Here is a 17,494-nt window from a genome sequence, read left to right on the forward strand (position 1 = left end):
AGATGGATTGATTCGGTGACTGGGGTAATCGGGATGGGTGTGTCAGAGGCGGTGCGGTTGACGCAGGATAGAGCAGGGTTTAGGGCTGTTGTGCATAAGGTCGCTATGAGTCGGAAACGACTCGACGGCACATAACAACAACAACAACAAATTGGAAATTAAAATATAAGGAGCAAATATGCCATTTATAATCTGAAGGAACTAAAGGACAAATTCAAGCCTTGAGTTGCAGTACTTAAGGATTCCATGAGCAGAATATTAAATGATCCAGGAAGCATTAAAAACGATGAAAGGAATATATAGAGTCACTGTCCCAAAGAAATAGCTGATACAGAAGAATTTAATGAGACAACATATGATCAAGAGGCAATGGTGATGAAGGAGGAAGTTCAAACTGCTCTGAAGGGATTGGCAAAATAAAAAGGCTCCAAGAATTGATGTCATAGTAATTAACATATTTCAGCAAGCAGATGTTGCCCTGGACATGCTCACCACTTTGTACTAAGAAGTCTGAAGGACACTATCTGGCCAACTGGCAGGAAGAGATCCATATTTATTCCTATCCCCCCCAAAAGGAGATTCGATAGAGTGGAAATTATTGAACAATATCACCAATATCTCACACAAGAAAAATCCTGCTGAAGATTATCCAAAAATGAATGACTGGAACAGTACATTAACAGAAAACTACCAGAAAGATAATCTGGGTTTAGAAGAGGGCGTAGCACTAGAGACATTATCACCAATGTCAGATGGATCATGGAAGGAAACTAAGAGTAACAGAAAAAAAATGTTTATCTGTGTTTCACTGACTATCCAAAGGCATTTGACTGTGTAGATCACAACAAATTATGGCTAGCCTTGAGAAGAATGTGTATCCCAGAACACTTGATTGTGCTCATGTGAAACCTATACCTGGACCAGGGGTTAATCCTCAGAACAGAGCAAGGAAACACTGAAAGGTTTAAAGTTAGTAATGGAGTGCACTAGGATGTGTCCTGTCTCCACATCTTTTCAGTCTGTATGCAGAACAGGTCATTCAGAAAGAAAGGCTGGACTTTATGAGGAAGAGTGTGGTATCAGGATTAGAGGAAGACTCATCAATAACATGCGTTATGGAGATGATTCAACCTTGCTTGCTCAGGAGGACCTGAAACATTTGCTGCAGAAGGTCAAAGACTGTAATATTCAATATGAATTGAAGTTTAACATCAAGAAGACAAAGATTCTCACCACTGGGCCAATGGGCAGCAGTATGATGGATGGAGAAGAGACTGAGATTGTTTATAACTTCAGTTTACTCAGCTCCACAATCAACACTCCTGGCACAAGTAGTCAGGAAATCAAAAGATTAATTGCATTGTGGAAGTCTGCTGTCAGTTACCTACCTCTCCAAAGTGCTAAAAAGCAATGATGTCTAGAGACTAAGATGCACCTGATTCATGCCATGGTCTTTGAAATTACTTGTTATACACCAGACAATGACTAACAATGAGAGAAGAATTGATGCCTTTGAGTGTGGAAAAGAGTATTGAACATACTGTGTACTGTCAGGAGAACAAATAGGTCTGTCTTGGAGAGGGTGAAACCAAGTTTCTCCTTGGAAACAAGGATTTTGAGGCTCCATCTGACAAACTTTGGGCATGTGACTAGGAGAGCCCAGTCCTTGGAGAAGGACTTCATGCTTGGGAGGGTGAAGGGATAGCACAGGAGAGGAAGATCCCAGATGAGATGGATTCACATGGTAACTGGTGTAAAGGGATTAGGCATATTGTAGTCAGCAAGGCTGGTTAAGGACAGGCAGGGTTCAGAGCTATTGTACATAGGGTTGCTATGTGTTGCAGGTGACTTGATGGCACATAACAGCAACAATAGAATAAAAAAAGTAGCAAAAAGGTAATTATTGTTAGTCATTGTTGAGTTGGTCCCAGTTCATAGTAAACTGTTGTAGAGCAGGACATCATCATTCCCAGTCCTGCTAGGAACACTTCTGACTGAACATTTGTATTGGCTGTTACTGAACCACACATCAATAATAAAAGAAATAGTAGGAAAACTAATAAATGGAAAGATACATATTTTTATGGATTAGAAATCCTAGTATTGTTAATATATCAATTCTGCAAATCAATTCTAATAGAAATTCCAGGCAGTATTGTAGAAATCTCTTAGGTACTACACCCATGTGTGGTGGGGGAATTCTATCAATATATAATGAGATCTAGTGGTAAGGGTTTGTGCTGTCAACACAAAGTAGCTCCAAGAAATAAGGGCAATATCTGAAAGGAATGAGGGAAATGTCTGATTCTTTTAGGATGTTTTGTTGTTGTTGTTATGTGCTGTTAAGAGTCAAGTACGACTCATAGTGACCCTATAAACATAGCTCTTAACCTTGTCTAAGTGAACCTCACTATCTCCATCTCCACTGACTCCATTGGAACAGTCACTCTGTCAAATATTTTATCCAGCATCTTCCTTTCTAGTGCTGACTTTCTGCCCTTCTAAGCATGATGTTCTTCTCTAAGGACTTGCTCCTCCTTGCCCCAAGATGTCCAAAGTATATAAGAAGGAGTTTCAAAATCCTGATGTCCAAGGAACAACCCAGTTTCACCTGCTCCAGTACAGATTTGTGTGTTCTCTTGGCTGTTTATGGTATGTTCAATGCACTATGATCATATATCTGACATATGCAAGCTGTCCACTGTCAAAGCACTTTGTGGCATGGGTAGGCTGTAAAAAGAGTAATGGCCATATGGGAACAGCCATATCTGTTCTTTACCAACTTCACAAAGGAGAACTGTCCCTTTCCACAGCATTAATAACCCAAAGCCAATTCCATTGAAGTCTGACATGTCCTCCACATAGCTGTACCTCTTTCTACTCATCTCAATACCAATCTTACTGCTTTACTGAGCCTAAACTCTGATCAAAGACTACACAGACCATATTGGGGAAGTAAAAAAGTTATAATATAGATAAATAACAGAATACAGTCAAGACAGCTCCTGAAATGTGCATGCACGCAGACTCCTCAGCCTTGAGCTTTAGGTCAGTGTTCCCAAGTTCTCAGTCCTGCCAATATTGGCTTCCCACCCCCAGTTGTCCAACAAAGTTCTCAGTCCTGCCAATATTGACTTTCCTGCCCAAAGTCCCATCTCACGCCAGGTCTCCAGTTTGGCCATAGGTGTTGCTTCCATAAGTGTTGCTGCTGTTGGTGTAGCAGGAGGAAGAGGGGTGTCCTGCATTCTCTTGCTTCTTCTTTATTGGTTCCAGAAGATCTTATTCTATGGCTAGAGATGTTCAATTTATTGGCAAGACTAGTTAATAACCTGGTAGACTGCTGTGACTGATAATGCCTTTGCAGAATGGCAAGACAGCCAATTTCCTTGTGGAGAGGCCAACACGCTCCATTCAAATAGCCACAGACCATCCACATTCTGAAACTTCATTTAAATAACGATCCAGAGTTATAATTTCAATTAGAGGAGAGGGCCTTCCCTATTTAGCCACTTTCTCCAAAGAAATACTTGTTCTGCATACCGACATCTCTAGCCTTTTTTAATTTTAACCTCTTTGGCTGGACTTAGCAAGAACTATAAGGAAGAACACTCATGATTGCTTAACTGTACTTTCTAAACTGAGGTTCCCAAATGGAGAGTATACAATTCAGTTATATCAGAGGAGCTGGAAAAAAAGACTTTATTAATAAGGCTTCTCCAGAACTCCATCTCCTGTTTACTTTTATTATAAATCATGCTCATTCCCATTGGCTAGAGACAGTGGAGTGATGTGACCATATGTCACCTGGGCATTAAACAAATCCTAATGAGCTAAAAATATGTTTGGTAAACATCCTCAGATAATTATTTCCAGAGGGCAGATTAGGGCTTTCCTGAGACCTGAAAAAGCCTTCTTGACTCCAAGAACACCTTTCCTGTTCACTGTCCATGGCAGTGAACTGTCACACAGTGATCCTGCTGCTCACTCAGTCCACAAGTGAGAAATGTGCTGAGTAGGGTGAGAACTGTAGCAATCTCTCTCAACTGTTCTTTAAAGGTTTTGTGGTCCCAGGCCAATAAGTAAATGCAGAAAAAGAATTCTAAAAGATTACTAAGATGAAGCAGAAGACTGGTTTTGGGGATGAGTGGTAGTTTTTCTTGCATATCAGTGGCAAATCAGCCCAATGAGATCCATAGTACTTCTACCTGTAGAGAGTCCAGTATTTCCTTGAATACACAACTTGCGTGTTTACTGGAGGGGGAATCCATGTGAGAACTGTAATTCAATTCCTCAGTACACAACTTAATTCCCATTGCAAGTGCTGGATGTGGGCCAGGCCTTGTTCAGTCATGACTGGAGTCACTAGACCACAGGCTTTAAAAGCAGGGTGTCCTTTCCAATGGCCAAGCTCAAGCATAAGACATTTTACTGCAATTTCTCAAAAGCTGGGGAGGGAAAATGGGAGAAGGAAGCTGATTTGGTGTCTGGGAGTGTGGTAGCAGAACATAGGAATGGTCCTTCTCCTGTGGTGATGGACAGCTGTAGGAATTAAAGCCAGCTTCTTCTCACCTGACACTCCAGCTAAGCCATAGTATTCATCCCAATTCAGGGTAGCCCATGTGTGCCAGAGTAGAACTGTGCCCCACAGGCACAGGTTTCTGAAACAGAAAGTAAAGTATCTGAAGTTGCTTGTCAGTTTTTTCTTCTAAAGTGCCACTGGGTGAGTTAGAGCAGCCAGTCAGTTTGCTGCAAGCATGTTTCTATTTGCACCACAGAAACTTCTCTACATCTGTTCCAGCCTAAGGCAGCAAGTTTCAGGAGACTGGCTGGTGTGAATATGCTTGACTTCTCACCAAAAGAGCAGTAGCTAGAGCCCACCCAAAGCCCTTCAAGAAAATGCCTGGGAATCTGCTTCCCAAAACAAGGCCTTTCAAGTCCTAGAGAACACAGTATTACACCAGTCTGGCAGGGCTGTCATGAGTCCTCACACTTTCCACAAATGCCTGTCTGCTTAGTCAGTTGTTGTTGTGTGCCATCAAACCAGAACTGACCCATAGCTGAGCCTCAGCAGATTTTAAGAGCCAATGAATCACACATTAGGATATTGTCCATCCTTCTTCCATGGAGCAGCTGGTGGATTCCAACCACATGCCTTTGGGATTTCAGAACAGCTTGTTACCACTAGGCCACCAGAACTTCTAAAATCTCTAGGCTCTTTTCCTATAAAACAGAAATAATAGCGTGTGTGTGTGTGTATTTACAGTTTATTACTTTTTGCACTTAGCTTGGTCATCTTTCTTTGAAATAGATGGAAATATGTACCTCTTCCAGTCCACCAGGTAACAGTCTTTCAAATTTCTGGTTATAGATGAACATGTGCTTCTAGTTCTGCCATCTGCTTGGTCAAACACTTCAATTGATATTCCATCAATTCCGCAAATCTTATATTTTGCCACTGTCTTCAAGGTAGGTTGGTCTTCTCCCTTTAATATCATCAGTTGTTGATTATATGTTACTTCCAGAAATGTCTGGCTGTCAACCAATTCTTTTTTGGTACAGTTACTCTGTATTCCTTCTATTTTTAAAAATTTCATTTTAAGCATCTGTTGAATTTATTCTGCATAATCAGAGGTATATAATCGGGATGGGAGTGTCAGAGACAGTGCGATTGGCACAGGACAGAGCAGAGTTTAGCGCTGTTGTACATGGGGTCGCTATGAGTCGCAAGCGACTCGACGGCACATAACAACAACAACAACAATCAGAGGTATTGTATTCAAGCTGTCATCTGTAGACATACACATAATTATGATACAATATCCATGTTTAGCTCAAGTGCATTCCTTTGGGGGTCATTTATAGATTTTCATATGCCACAGCCCATCGTTTAAATAATGTATATTTTCAATGGCAAGATGGATTTCAGAAGAGATTCTGAATATTGCATTAGCGTGCCGAGAAGCCAAAGTTAAAGGAAGAAACCAAGAAATCAAAGAGCTGAACAGAAAATTTCAAAAGGCCGCTAGGGACGACAAAGCAAGATACTATAGTGAAATGTGCAGAAAGCTGGAGTCAGAAAAATCAAAAGGGCCGAACTCACTCAGCATTTCTTAAGCTGAAGGAGTTGAAAAACAAACTCAAGCCACGGGTGGAAATACTTAAGGATACTTTGGGTAGAATGTTAAATGTTAAATGTTAAATGATCCAGGAAGCATTAAAAGAAGATGGGAGGAGTACACAGAGTCACTGTATCAAAGGAAATTGGCCGACAAAGAAGAATTTCATGAAATAACATATAAGCAAGAGCCTCTGGTAATGAAGGAGGAAGTTCAAGTTGCTCTGAAGGAATTGGCAAAAAACAAGGCTCCAGGAGTAGATGGCATACCAATTGATATAGTTCAACAAACAGACACTGCCCTGGATGTGCTCACTAAGTTGTGCCAAGAAATCTCAAGGACAGCCAGCTTGCCAACTGACTGGAAAAGATTTATATTTGTTCCCATTCCAAAGAAAAGTGACCCAACAGAGTGCGGGAATTATAGAATAATATCATTAATATCATATGCAAGCAAGATTCTGCTGAAAATTATCCAAAAACGATTGAAGCAATAGGTCAAAAGAGAATTGCCATATGTGCAGGCTGGATTTAGAAGAGGTCATGGCACTAGGGATTACACTAATGTTAGATGGATCTTGGCAGAAAGCAAAGAACACCAGAAGAATGACTATGCAAAAGCTTTTGACTGTGTGAATCATAACAAGTTATGGCTGACTCTGAGAAGAATGGGAATCCCAGAACATTTGTGCTAATGCAAAACCTATACTTGGACCAAAAGGCAGTCGTCAGGACAGAGCAAGGACACACTACATGGCTCAAAATCAAGAAAGGGGTCTGTCAGATATGTATTTTGTCTCCATACCTTTTCAATCTGTATGCAGAAGAGATCATCCAAGATGCTGAGGAATGTGGCATCAGGATTGGTGGAAGAGTCATCAACAACCTGCGTTATGCAGATGACACAACCCTACTTGCTGAAACTGAGGAGGACCTGAAACACTTGCTGCAGAAGGTCAAGGACTGCAGCCTTCAGTATGCATTGAAGCTCAACATCAAGAAAACAAAGATTCTCATCACTGGCCAGTTGGCAGTATCAGTATGGATGGTGAAGAGATTGAAATAGTTAACAGTTTTAGTTTACTTATTTCCACAGTCAACACTCTTGGTAACAGCAGCCAGGAACTGAAGAGACAAATTGCATTGGGAAAGTCAGCTGTCAGGGAACTCTCAAGAGTATTGAAGAGCAACAACATCAGGCTGGAGACTAAGGCGCACCTGAGCTGGGCTATAGTCTTTGCAATTATGTGCTATGCATCAGAGGGTTGGACAGTGAATAGAGATCATAGAAAAGAATTGATGCTTCTGAGCTGTGATGCTGGAGAAGAGTTTTGAATATACCATGGACTGCTAGGTTTGTCCTGGGGAGGGTGAAGCCAGAGTGCTTCTTGGGGACCTCTCCAGTGCCTGAGGGTGAGGCTGCCCAGCGCGCGCTGGTGGACTCTGAGTTCCAGGTGGCGGTGCTGCCTGGGAACGTGGGCTACTTGCGCTTTGACAAGTTTGCAGATGTATCTGTGCTGGAGGTGCTGGGTCCACACATCCTCCACCAGGTGTGGGAGCCCCTGCAGGGTACAGAGCACCTTATCATGGACCTGCGCCACAACCCTGGGGGCCCCTCCTCTGCGGTGCCGCTGCTGCTGTCTTACTTCCAGAGCCCGGACGCGGGTCCCATGCGCCTGTTCACCACCTATGACCGCGTCACCAACAGCACACAGGAGCACTGGAGCCGCCCACTCAATTCCCTGTATCTACAGGGTCCCTCAGCAACTCTTCAGAACACTGTTCTCACTAGAACTCAGTCTAGAAGGAAGAGTTTCATTCTCCACTCACAGAAGATGGGTGTGTTCAGGGTTCTTGTGGCCAGCACTAAGGAAAACTCAGTAAGTCAGTTGAGCCCTCCAAGATGTGGTTTCCTTTTCTGCCAATGTAGGCTCCAGGCATAGAGGGCCAGGCATAGAGTCCAAAGAATCATCTACAGTGAGGCTTCCATGCAACGCACTCAAAGGAGCTGCACACTATGGAAGTATGTCAAGTGCTGATTCAAAGGCAGGCTGGGTGGGACATCTAAGCAAAGATGAGATCAAAATACCTGGAAGCCAGTACTGAAACTCTGGGAAAGAAAGACTAAAGCAACGGGCCCCAGTGTAAGGACATTGCAGCCATTCAGCATGCCTCATGCTCTCACTATCAGCTCTGGCAATGTCAAAAGCAAAATCCAAAACCTCACTTCATATTGTGCTCTTATCAGTGATTTTACAAGACCATCACAGCAAGTAAGCAGTAGGGTATTTGTTTTGGGCTCCTTTGGAAGCAAGGCCAGGCCTGCTATCAATTTTTTGAGGTAGTAATGACTGAGGCAGGAGCAGGAATAAATGAGACTATTAGTAAGTCTGCAGCCTGGAAAGTCTCTTACACGCACAACACTGGACACAGATCTATTGTACAACAAATAAGATTTGCCGTAACTCTGAGTGGGCCAGCTTACCTGGTTCAGAGATCTTGAAGAAGAGAGTGGGGGGACAAAGGAAGCAGTCGCCTTTAACCAATGCCAAAGGGTAAGGGAAATCAGAGAAGACACCTGTGAGAGAAGGCTATACAAATTCTACATAAAGGGAAACTGAAGCCCAGGGAAGTGCTTGTGGCCAGAGAGTTTGTGACTTAAGGTAAATGAAGACCTGGAAGTTGATGCCCTCCACAAACCTTGCTGACTTCCTAGTTCACGTCCAGCCCATTGAGTCCTACAAGGTGGTTATCGGGCTAATAACAAAGGCTGCAAAGGGCCAGACATCTGTAAAAGCTCAGGTGTAAAGTTATAAATTCCCTCCCTCCATGCTCCAGCAAAGGAAGTTGAGAACAAGGACATCATGGACTGTTTGAAGAAGGTGGGGAGGCAGATTGCAGAGGACCGTGCTTAACCTGCCCAGCTCTGGCCACCTGTGAAAATGGCGCTGTGACATTATCAGAATGCATCATCTAACTTCACAAATTAGGAGAATCCTTATGAACATCCCAAAGCTGCTGTAGGTCAACCAAGCCCACTCTCTGCAACCATTTTGCCAATTTTGACACCAGCCATTCCTCCCGGGGGGGGGGGAGGGTAGGGGTGTCTAGGCTACTCTCTACATCTCTGATGGGTTCCCTGTGATGGTAACACAGAACTTACAAATCTTACTCAGTTATTAGGGAGATTATGGTTGGTGTTAAGTTCCATCAAATCAACTATGACTACATAGCAGCCCTATGAATAGTAAGTCTGAACATCCTATGCGGGTTGCAGCTCAGAGTCAGGATCAGAAGTCATAAGGACAAAGTCTTCTTCAGTGCAGACAACTCTTTAAGTAACTTTCAGTCCCTTAAGAATAGCCTCTTCTTGGCCCTGTCATGATAGACCCCCTCTCTCAACCTTCATCCCCTAGCCTTGCCTCTACCCTAGTTAGGTAAGTGTCACAAAGCTCTTTTAGCTCCAAGAATGAGTGTTCAGAAGTCCCTCACTCTACAATCTTCCTGCCCAAGTGGCTCAAGTATCTTTCCATGAGTTTCTTAGCACACTCACAGTTGCCACCTCCCTCACTTAGCGATTTCCTTTCAGTTTCCTGGTTCTGCTGTTTCTTTGGCATGCTTGGCCTCATGTCTTGCCATCTGACATTTCTCCAAGGTTACAATTCTTGGCTCTTGAATCTAGTAGATTCTTAGTGCTGTGGTACTGGACCCAAATGACTCACTCCACACTTGAATTTCCTTGGTTGTCATGTCTCCCTTTCCCTCTTCTGGGATGGCACAGTAAGCCTAGGAGGATAGAAAATCCGATCATTGTTCTCTTTTTTTGTTGTTGTTACATGTCGTCAAGTGGACTACCACTTACAGCAACACTATTAAGAACATATCTGAGCCTTGCCCTGTCCTACACCATCTTCTCTAGCTCCAACATTCTTAAACCCATTGCAGTCACTGTGTATAGGTTTTCTTCTCTTCACTGCCCCTCTTCTTTTCCTAACATGGTGATATCTTTCCCCAAGGATTAGCCCTTCCTGACAACATACTCAAAGTATGTGAAATAAAGTTTTATCATCATTGTCTCAAAGGAGAATGCTGGTTGCACTTCCTCCAAGACAGACTTGTTTATTCCTTTGGTGATCCATGGGATATGCAACACTTCTTATGATCTCCCCCCCCCCCCGCCCTGTTGATCAGCTGTCAACATCTATAGTAACAGCAGTCAAAAAGAAAAATACATGTTGTACTGAAAAAATTTGCTTTCAAAGACCTCTCCAAAGTTCTAAAGAACAAGGATGTCACTTTAAGGACAAAGGTGTACCTGATCTAAGCCATGATCTTTTCACTTGCTTACTATGCATCAGAAAGTTGGATAATAAATACAGAAGATCACAGAAGAACTGATGCCTTTGAATTGTGTGTTGACAAAAGTTGCCATGGATTGCCAAAAGAACAAACAAATTTGTTTTGAAGGAAGTACAATCAGAGTGCTCCTTAGAGGCAAAAATGGCCCAACTGTATCTCACTTACTTTGGTAATACTCAGAAGGAACCAATCCTTGCAGACAGATATCATGCTGGAACGCTGAGAAAGAAAGGAAGACCTTCAACAAGACAAAATAATGCAGTGACTATCACAATGGACAACAGTGACTTTGAGGATGGTACAATTGGGGCAAGATTCAGATCTGTTGTTCATAGAGTTGTTGTGAGTTGTAGTAGACTCAAAATCATTTAATAACAATAACCATGGAGTTTGATTGTGGTTCCAAGTAAAATGATATTATTGATCACTTCAGTCATTTTTCTATATATCATGATTTTGTCTATTGGTCCTGTGATAAGAATTTGTTTTCTTGATGTTGAGATTCAATCCATATTGAAGATGGTAGTGTTTAATCTTCTGCAGCAAGTACCTCAAGTCTTCTTCACTTTATGCAAGCAAGGTTGTAATATTGGCATAACACAGGTTATTGATGAGTCTTCCTCCATCCCTGATACCACATTCCTTGTCATACAGTCCAAGTTTTTGATGATTTGCTTAGCACACAGACTGAATAGTTATGAAGAACGGATACAACTCTGACACACACCTTTCTTCTATTGAGTGTTGCCTTTTCTGTTGGACAACTGTTGCTTGATCTAGGTATAAATTTTGCAAGAGCATGTTCTTCTATTCCCATTCTTCTCAATGTTACCCATAATTTGTCATGGTCCACGTAGTCAAATGTTTCTGTACAGTCATTAAAACACAAACAGGTAAACATCTTTCTAATATTCTCTGTTTTCAGCCAAGATCCATTTGATAGCACCCCTCATTCCATAGCCTCTTCTGGATCTAGTCTGAATTTCTAGTAGTTCCCTGTTGATAGACTGTTGTAACCATTTTGAAATAATCTTCAGCAAGATTTATGATCTCTTTAGGCTTTCATATACCTTGTTTACGTGGTCCCACCACATCAGGGAGATAGATTGATACAGGAGCTACAATATCTTCAAATACAGCAATGAATGTAAGGATCCACAAGACCAGGCAGTTCCATTCTATTGTATGCAATGTCCCTGTAAGTGAGAACCAAGTCAATTATACCAAAGGACAACTCTTATGAAGATGTCATACATCTTATTTACATTGTTAGAAAGCTGTCTAGTTCCAATACTCTTTGTGGACCACAAGAATCTTATTTGTGTAGCTCCATCAGTCATTTTTGGGGAGTCATTAGATAGTGAATGGCTAGAAGGTGCATTAAATAATTTACTGTCAAAGCATAGACTCATGAGAGATAAGCATCAACAGGTCCCCCTTCCCACTAAGACTCCCTAAGCTTTGACTGACGCATCATTGGAAGAAGTCTTGGTACCTAACTACTTCTAAAATATTTATTTCCCTCCCATATTCTTAATTTTCCTCATGATATAAAGCATATTTTGTTCCCACCTTTCCTGGTTCTATAATATGCTTTTCTAGTACTGAGCCAAGCTACAATTCTTTCAGATTCCTTCCCCTGAAGTCTTTGAAGACCTGATCAAGTTTTCCTTCCATACAAACGTGTTTGAGGGCAACGTTGGCTACCTGAGGTTTGACATGTTTGGAGACTGCGAGCTGCTCTCCCAGGTCTCTGTGTCACTGGTGGAGCATGTATGGAGTAAGATTGTACACACGGACGCCATGATTATCGATATGAGGTCAGTTGTTTCTCAGTTGGCTATTCCTTCCATGGTTCTTAAAATGCACTGCATTCACAATCAGTGTGGATGAAAGGAGCATTCCATGGTCATTAAGTATGGGAGATTTATCAACAAGTTCTCGACTATGAGGCTCAGATCTTTAATGCAATAAAACTTTGTCAGTGGGGAAAGATATTGTATGTAGTGCTTTCTAAGAAGAGTTTGGGAAAGATTAGTTTCTTGCCCAGTAAGGCATCCACAGAAGCCAGCTTTGACACTGCCCAAGCCTCTCTTTGCCAACCAGCCTACTGTCTGATTTCCTTTGTGAACCAGCCCTGATCAGTTTTGAAGCTCCACTCAGATGATTCCCTCAGTGTGCATTCTGAAATTAATGGATTAATCTGGTGTTACTCAGAATCACCTTCTCACTAATGTTGAGGAAAGAGGTATAAAAATCTAAATATTTGCTCCCTCCAGTGTCAAATTTTGCCAAGATGAGAAATAGGGGGTGAGGGGTGGACGGGTGATAATTTATAGTGAGCAGATAACCCAGTGAGTCTTGTGATGAGTTATGTTTGGGACAGAATCGTGTCACAGCAAGGAAATGAGGGGGCAAAATTTGCTCAGGCAGAGGCCAGGCTCTGGAAACCCTCTGTGGGCACAGGGAAGGGCAAGCTGCACACTTCGTAATGCTTCCTAGACCCTCAGAATTTTGAGTTCTTAGCTGTCACTAGATGGCGCTAGATGCCATAGAGATTGACAACACTCCTTTCAAAATTGCAGGTGATTCATTCCCCATTACTCTGGTTTTTTGTATGTAGTGTCCATTATTTTGACTGGGCCAAGTGGTTGCTTCATTCTTCAAACTCATGCTATAATACCAAAATAATCCTTATTCTACGTTCCTTTCTTTGTTTGCATTTTTTAAAAAGGAGAAAACTCTAGCTGAGAGGTGTGTGGGGTTTTTAAAATTTTTTTTGTTTGCCTCTGGAAACCCTATAAACATGCAGAAAGGTTGAAAGTCACACAAGTGTTGAGGACTTTCGTTCATAGGGTCACCTACAACTCGACGGCACTTAACAACAATAACACAAACATAGAGAAAGATCAGTTGGCCTTGTGGACAGAAAGAGATGCTACCAAGACAAAGGTGGGTAGCTTCTAATCCGTGGCCCTTGGGCCTGTTTTTCATTGGTTTTGTTCAAACATTCTTCTAGGTTGTATAGCCCTTGTGTGTCCACTTGCCATACAGAGGTAACTAGTGGTTGCTGTGAAGCTGAACACTGTGACACTGATGTGTCAAATGAGTCAATGGTTAACCATGGCAAACAGTGTCTGGTGGCTCTCCCCAGTTAAAACAAGATTGGAAGCAGGAGTTAGAAGTGGCATCCACTTCCATAATAGCTTGTCTCTGGAGCCCTATGAACCTGGAGAAAGGATGAAAGTCACACAAGTGTTGAGAACTTTCGTTCATAGGGTCGTTATGAGTTGTCTACGACTTGATGGCACTTAACAACAACAGGTGTGTTTAGGCTTAGGACTTTTCCATTCTTCAAATTTGGGGATACCAGACATTAAGGTTACTATCCTGGAACCCAGTCAGGGCATCCTAAACTCTCAGCCAGAAGAGGCTAACATCCAGGCTAACAGCCCTCAGTGTCCTCATTTTGCCAGTTGAATCCCTGTAAAGTAAGTCCCTGACCCAGGGCCACAGAGTAGGGCATGTCCAAATAACTTTGGACACAAGTTTTCCCATTTCTTGTGCACTTTTACAATTCTAGATTTCCTGCTGCAAGTCTCAAATCAGAAGACTTGGTCTAAGACACCTAGCATGAAGTTACCCTTGTTTCCTGAAATACTCTCTTGGAAGCCTATAGAAAAGATCCCAATCTTATTTAAATTGAGACTATTATAGAAAATAAGTTTTCTAGTGTTCTACCTGATAATTTTCTCTATGTAACACTTAACAAAAGACAAATTTAATAAGATCTTATCTAGATCTGATTGCATCGACACAGTTTTAGAACTAAGAGTCCTAGCCTATTGACATTATTCTCATTTGAGTCAATCATGCTTTACATCTTAAAATTGTCTTAATTTTTTTTATTTAATACTTAGTTGATTATAGGGAATCCGATAGTCCTGATTTTATGCATTAGCCTTAATTTCTGTATAAAAAGGATTCAGATAAAAATTATATTTATTCTCAAGCACATTAAATGTCTCAAAACTTCATCTTTTGGTCAGGGAACTAGATCCAAGACTGATGTTTTATAATGCACTGAAATGATGTGATGTTCAGTTAGAGAAATTCTTCATGCTGACACAGAATAGGATTGTTGTTGTTGTTATGCATCATTGAGTTAGAATTAACTCATAGTTAACCCTCTAGCGGGTTTTCAGAGACAGTTAATCACATAGGAGGAAATTGCCCATCCTTCTCCTGCAGAGCAGCTGGTGGATTTGAACCATATGCCTTTGTCATTGCAGTACAGTTCCTTACCACTAGGCCACCAGAACTCCCTACAGAATTGGATAAGTCCTGACAATTTGAACAGTGGATAGATGACAGTGATGAGCCTTGTTTCAGTGACTGGACTTCTGTCTAATGTGCTAGATATGTCCATTGTCCATCAGTGCATTCTAGGGCATATTTCAGCCTAATCTCTGTGACTAGTTCTTTAACTTTTTCCAGATAAAGCATTAGACATTACAGCAATCCAAATGTCCTTGGGAATACAGCACTAATTTATCAGTTTTGATAGAATGATATTCTGAATGCTAAGACTCTTTCATCACTTTCTTATTCTTCCAAGTTTTACTTTTAATTCTTGATAAATGTGTAAAAACCTGTATGCAGTAGCAAAAAACTGATTAAATTTTGTCTGATAATAAAGATTTTGCATGCATCAAAAGATCCCACTTTTCTAGAGGGGGACTGGTGCCTCGACAAGTTCAGCGCCTCACTGGGTGCCACTCTGCCTCTCCAGGTTCAACATCGGTGGCCCTACCTCCTCCATCTCTGCTCTGTGCTCCTACTTTTTTGATGAAGACCCTCCAATCTTGCTGAACAAAATCTACAACTGGCCCAATGACTCTATCAATGAAATCTGGACGCATACCCAGCTTACAGGTGCTTGGAAAAGCTCTCCCTACATATGTTTTATTCTAGAACTGTCTAATCTCCTTCCTTCATATTGGTAAATCAGGAAAACTGAGCATGGGTTTAGGAGAAAGTAGTGTGTCACAGAATATGTAATATGTCACAGACATATGTAATATTTCCTATGTCACAGAATTTGTGCGTATTGGCTTTTAATCTCTAAAAAACATATATCATGATGCCCATTTTCTAGAGTTAAAAAAAGTCTCAATTAGATTGACTAGCTTTCAAATAAGAGAAAGAAAAAAATCATTAACAGTGGTTCTTCTGATACCAAAATGGCCCCAGAATGTGCATAACCATCATCCATCAAGACAAATGCAAAACTAAAAGAAATCCCCACCAGCAGCAAGTCCAATTGGGTGCCAGTGCTCACCCTTCTAGAACTCAAAGCAGAAGCTTGTAAAGGGCTTGTGCATGACTTACAGAGGTTTCCATCACCTACCTTGAGGTGAAAGCAGTGTTGGGGAGGATCCTTGACTAGCTAAGACACTCCCAGGAATCTCCCATCTTGAAGCCTGAAGTCTCATTCCATTTCCCTTGCCCAGTATTCAAAACCAAAATCTGAATAGCATACCACAATGTTTATTTAGGGAGCTCTATGGCCTGGTGTTAAGAAACTGCTGCATTTTCAAAGGCAGGCAGTTCAAACTCACCAGCTGCTCCATAGGAGAAGGATGGGCAATCTCTTGTATGACTAACTGCCTCTAAAAACCCTCTGAAAAACCACTAAGGGTTGATTATAATTCAACAGTACTCAACAACAATTTATGGACTGCCTCATTAAAATTTTGAGATAGTTTCCAAGATGTGGGGATGTCATAAAGTTGGTAGTTTAACTATACCTTAAAAACGGTTCTGGAGTCCACTTCCAAAAGGTCACAGACATTTAAAACATTATAGAGCACAGTTCTACTCTGAAACATAAGGATTTACCACAAATAGGAATCAATTCTATGATGCAATTTTTAATTTTGTTGTTTTTTTTAATTTTTATTTTATTATTTTTGTGTGAGTGTACCATCAAATCAGATCTGACTGAAACAGGAGGAGATTGTCCCTCCTTCCCCGGCAGAGCATCTAGTGGATTCGAACCATGAGCCTCTGGGATTGTAGTTGCAGCTCCTTACCACTAGGCCACCAGAGCTCCCCAATTTTGTTGTTTTTATGTTTCGTTGAGTCACCTGCGACTTATAGAGACCCTAAGTAAAATAGCCCTAAACCCTACTCTATCCTGTGCCATTCTCACTGTCTCTTACACACCTACCCCCATTTCCTCAGTCACTGAATCAACCCATCTCATAGAGGGTCTTCCTCTCCTCCACTCTCCCTCCACCCTCCCAAGCATGATGTCCCTCTCCAAGGACTGGTCCCTCCTTGCAACATGTCCAAAGTATGTCAGATGAGGCTTTAGAATCCATGCCTCCAAGTAGCAGCCTATCTTCACCCTCTCCAGGACAAACCTGTTTGTTCTCTTAATAGGCCACGGTATATTCTATATTCTTCTCCAACATTGCATCTGAAAGGCATGAATTTTCCTTCTGTCCTCTCTAGTCATTGTTCAGCTCTCTGATGCATAACAAGTGATTGCAAAGACCATGGTCTGTATCAGGCACACCTTAGTTTCCAGACTGACCTCGTTGCTCTTCAGTACTTTTGAGAGATCTCTGAACAGCAGACTTTCCCAATGCAACACATCTTTTAATTTTTAATTAAATGTGTGGATCATAACAAACTGTGGCTGATTCTGAGAAGAATAGGAATCCCAGAACATTTAATTGTGCTAATACGAAACCTATACTTGGACCAAGAGGCAGTAGTGAGAACAGAGCAGGGTAACACTGCATGGTTCTAAATTGGGAAGGGTGTACGCCAGGGATGCATTCTGTCTCCATACCTTTTCAACATGTATGCAGAGCAGATTATCCGAGAGGCTGGGCTCTATGAGGAGAATTGTGGCACCAGGATCGGTGGAAGGTCTATTAACAATCTCCGTTATGCAGATGACACAACCCTGCTTGCTGAAACTGAGGAGGACCTCATGCACTTGCTGCG

The sequence above is a fragment of the Elephantulus edwardii genome, unplaced genomic scaffold (genome assembly GCF_000299155.1).
Source record: "Elephantulus edwardii isolate Elephantulus edwardi_28Jun2011 unplaced genomic scaffold, EleEdw1.0 scaffold00362, whole genome shotgun sequence".
Taxonomy (NCBI): Eukaryota; Metazoa; Chordata; class Mammalia; order Macroscelidea; family Macroscelididae; genus Elephantulus; species Elephantulus edwardii.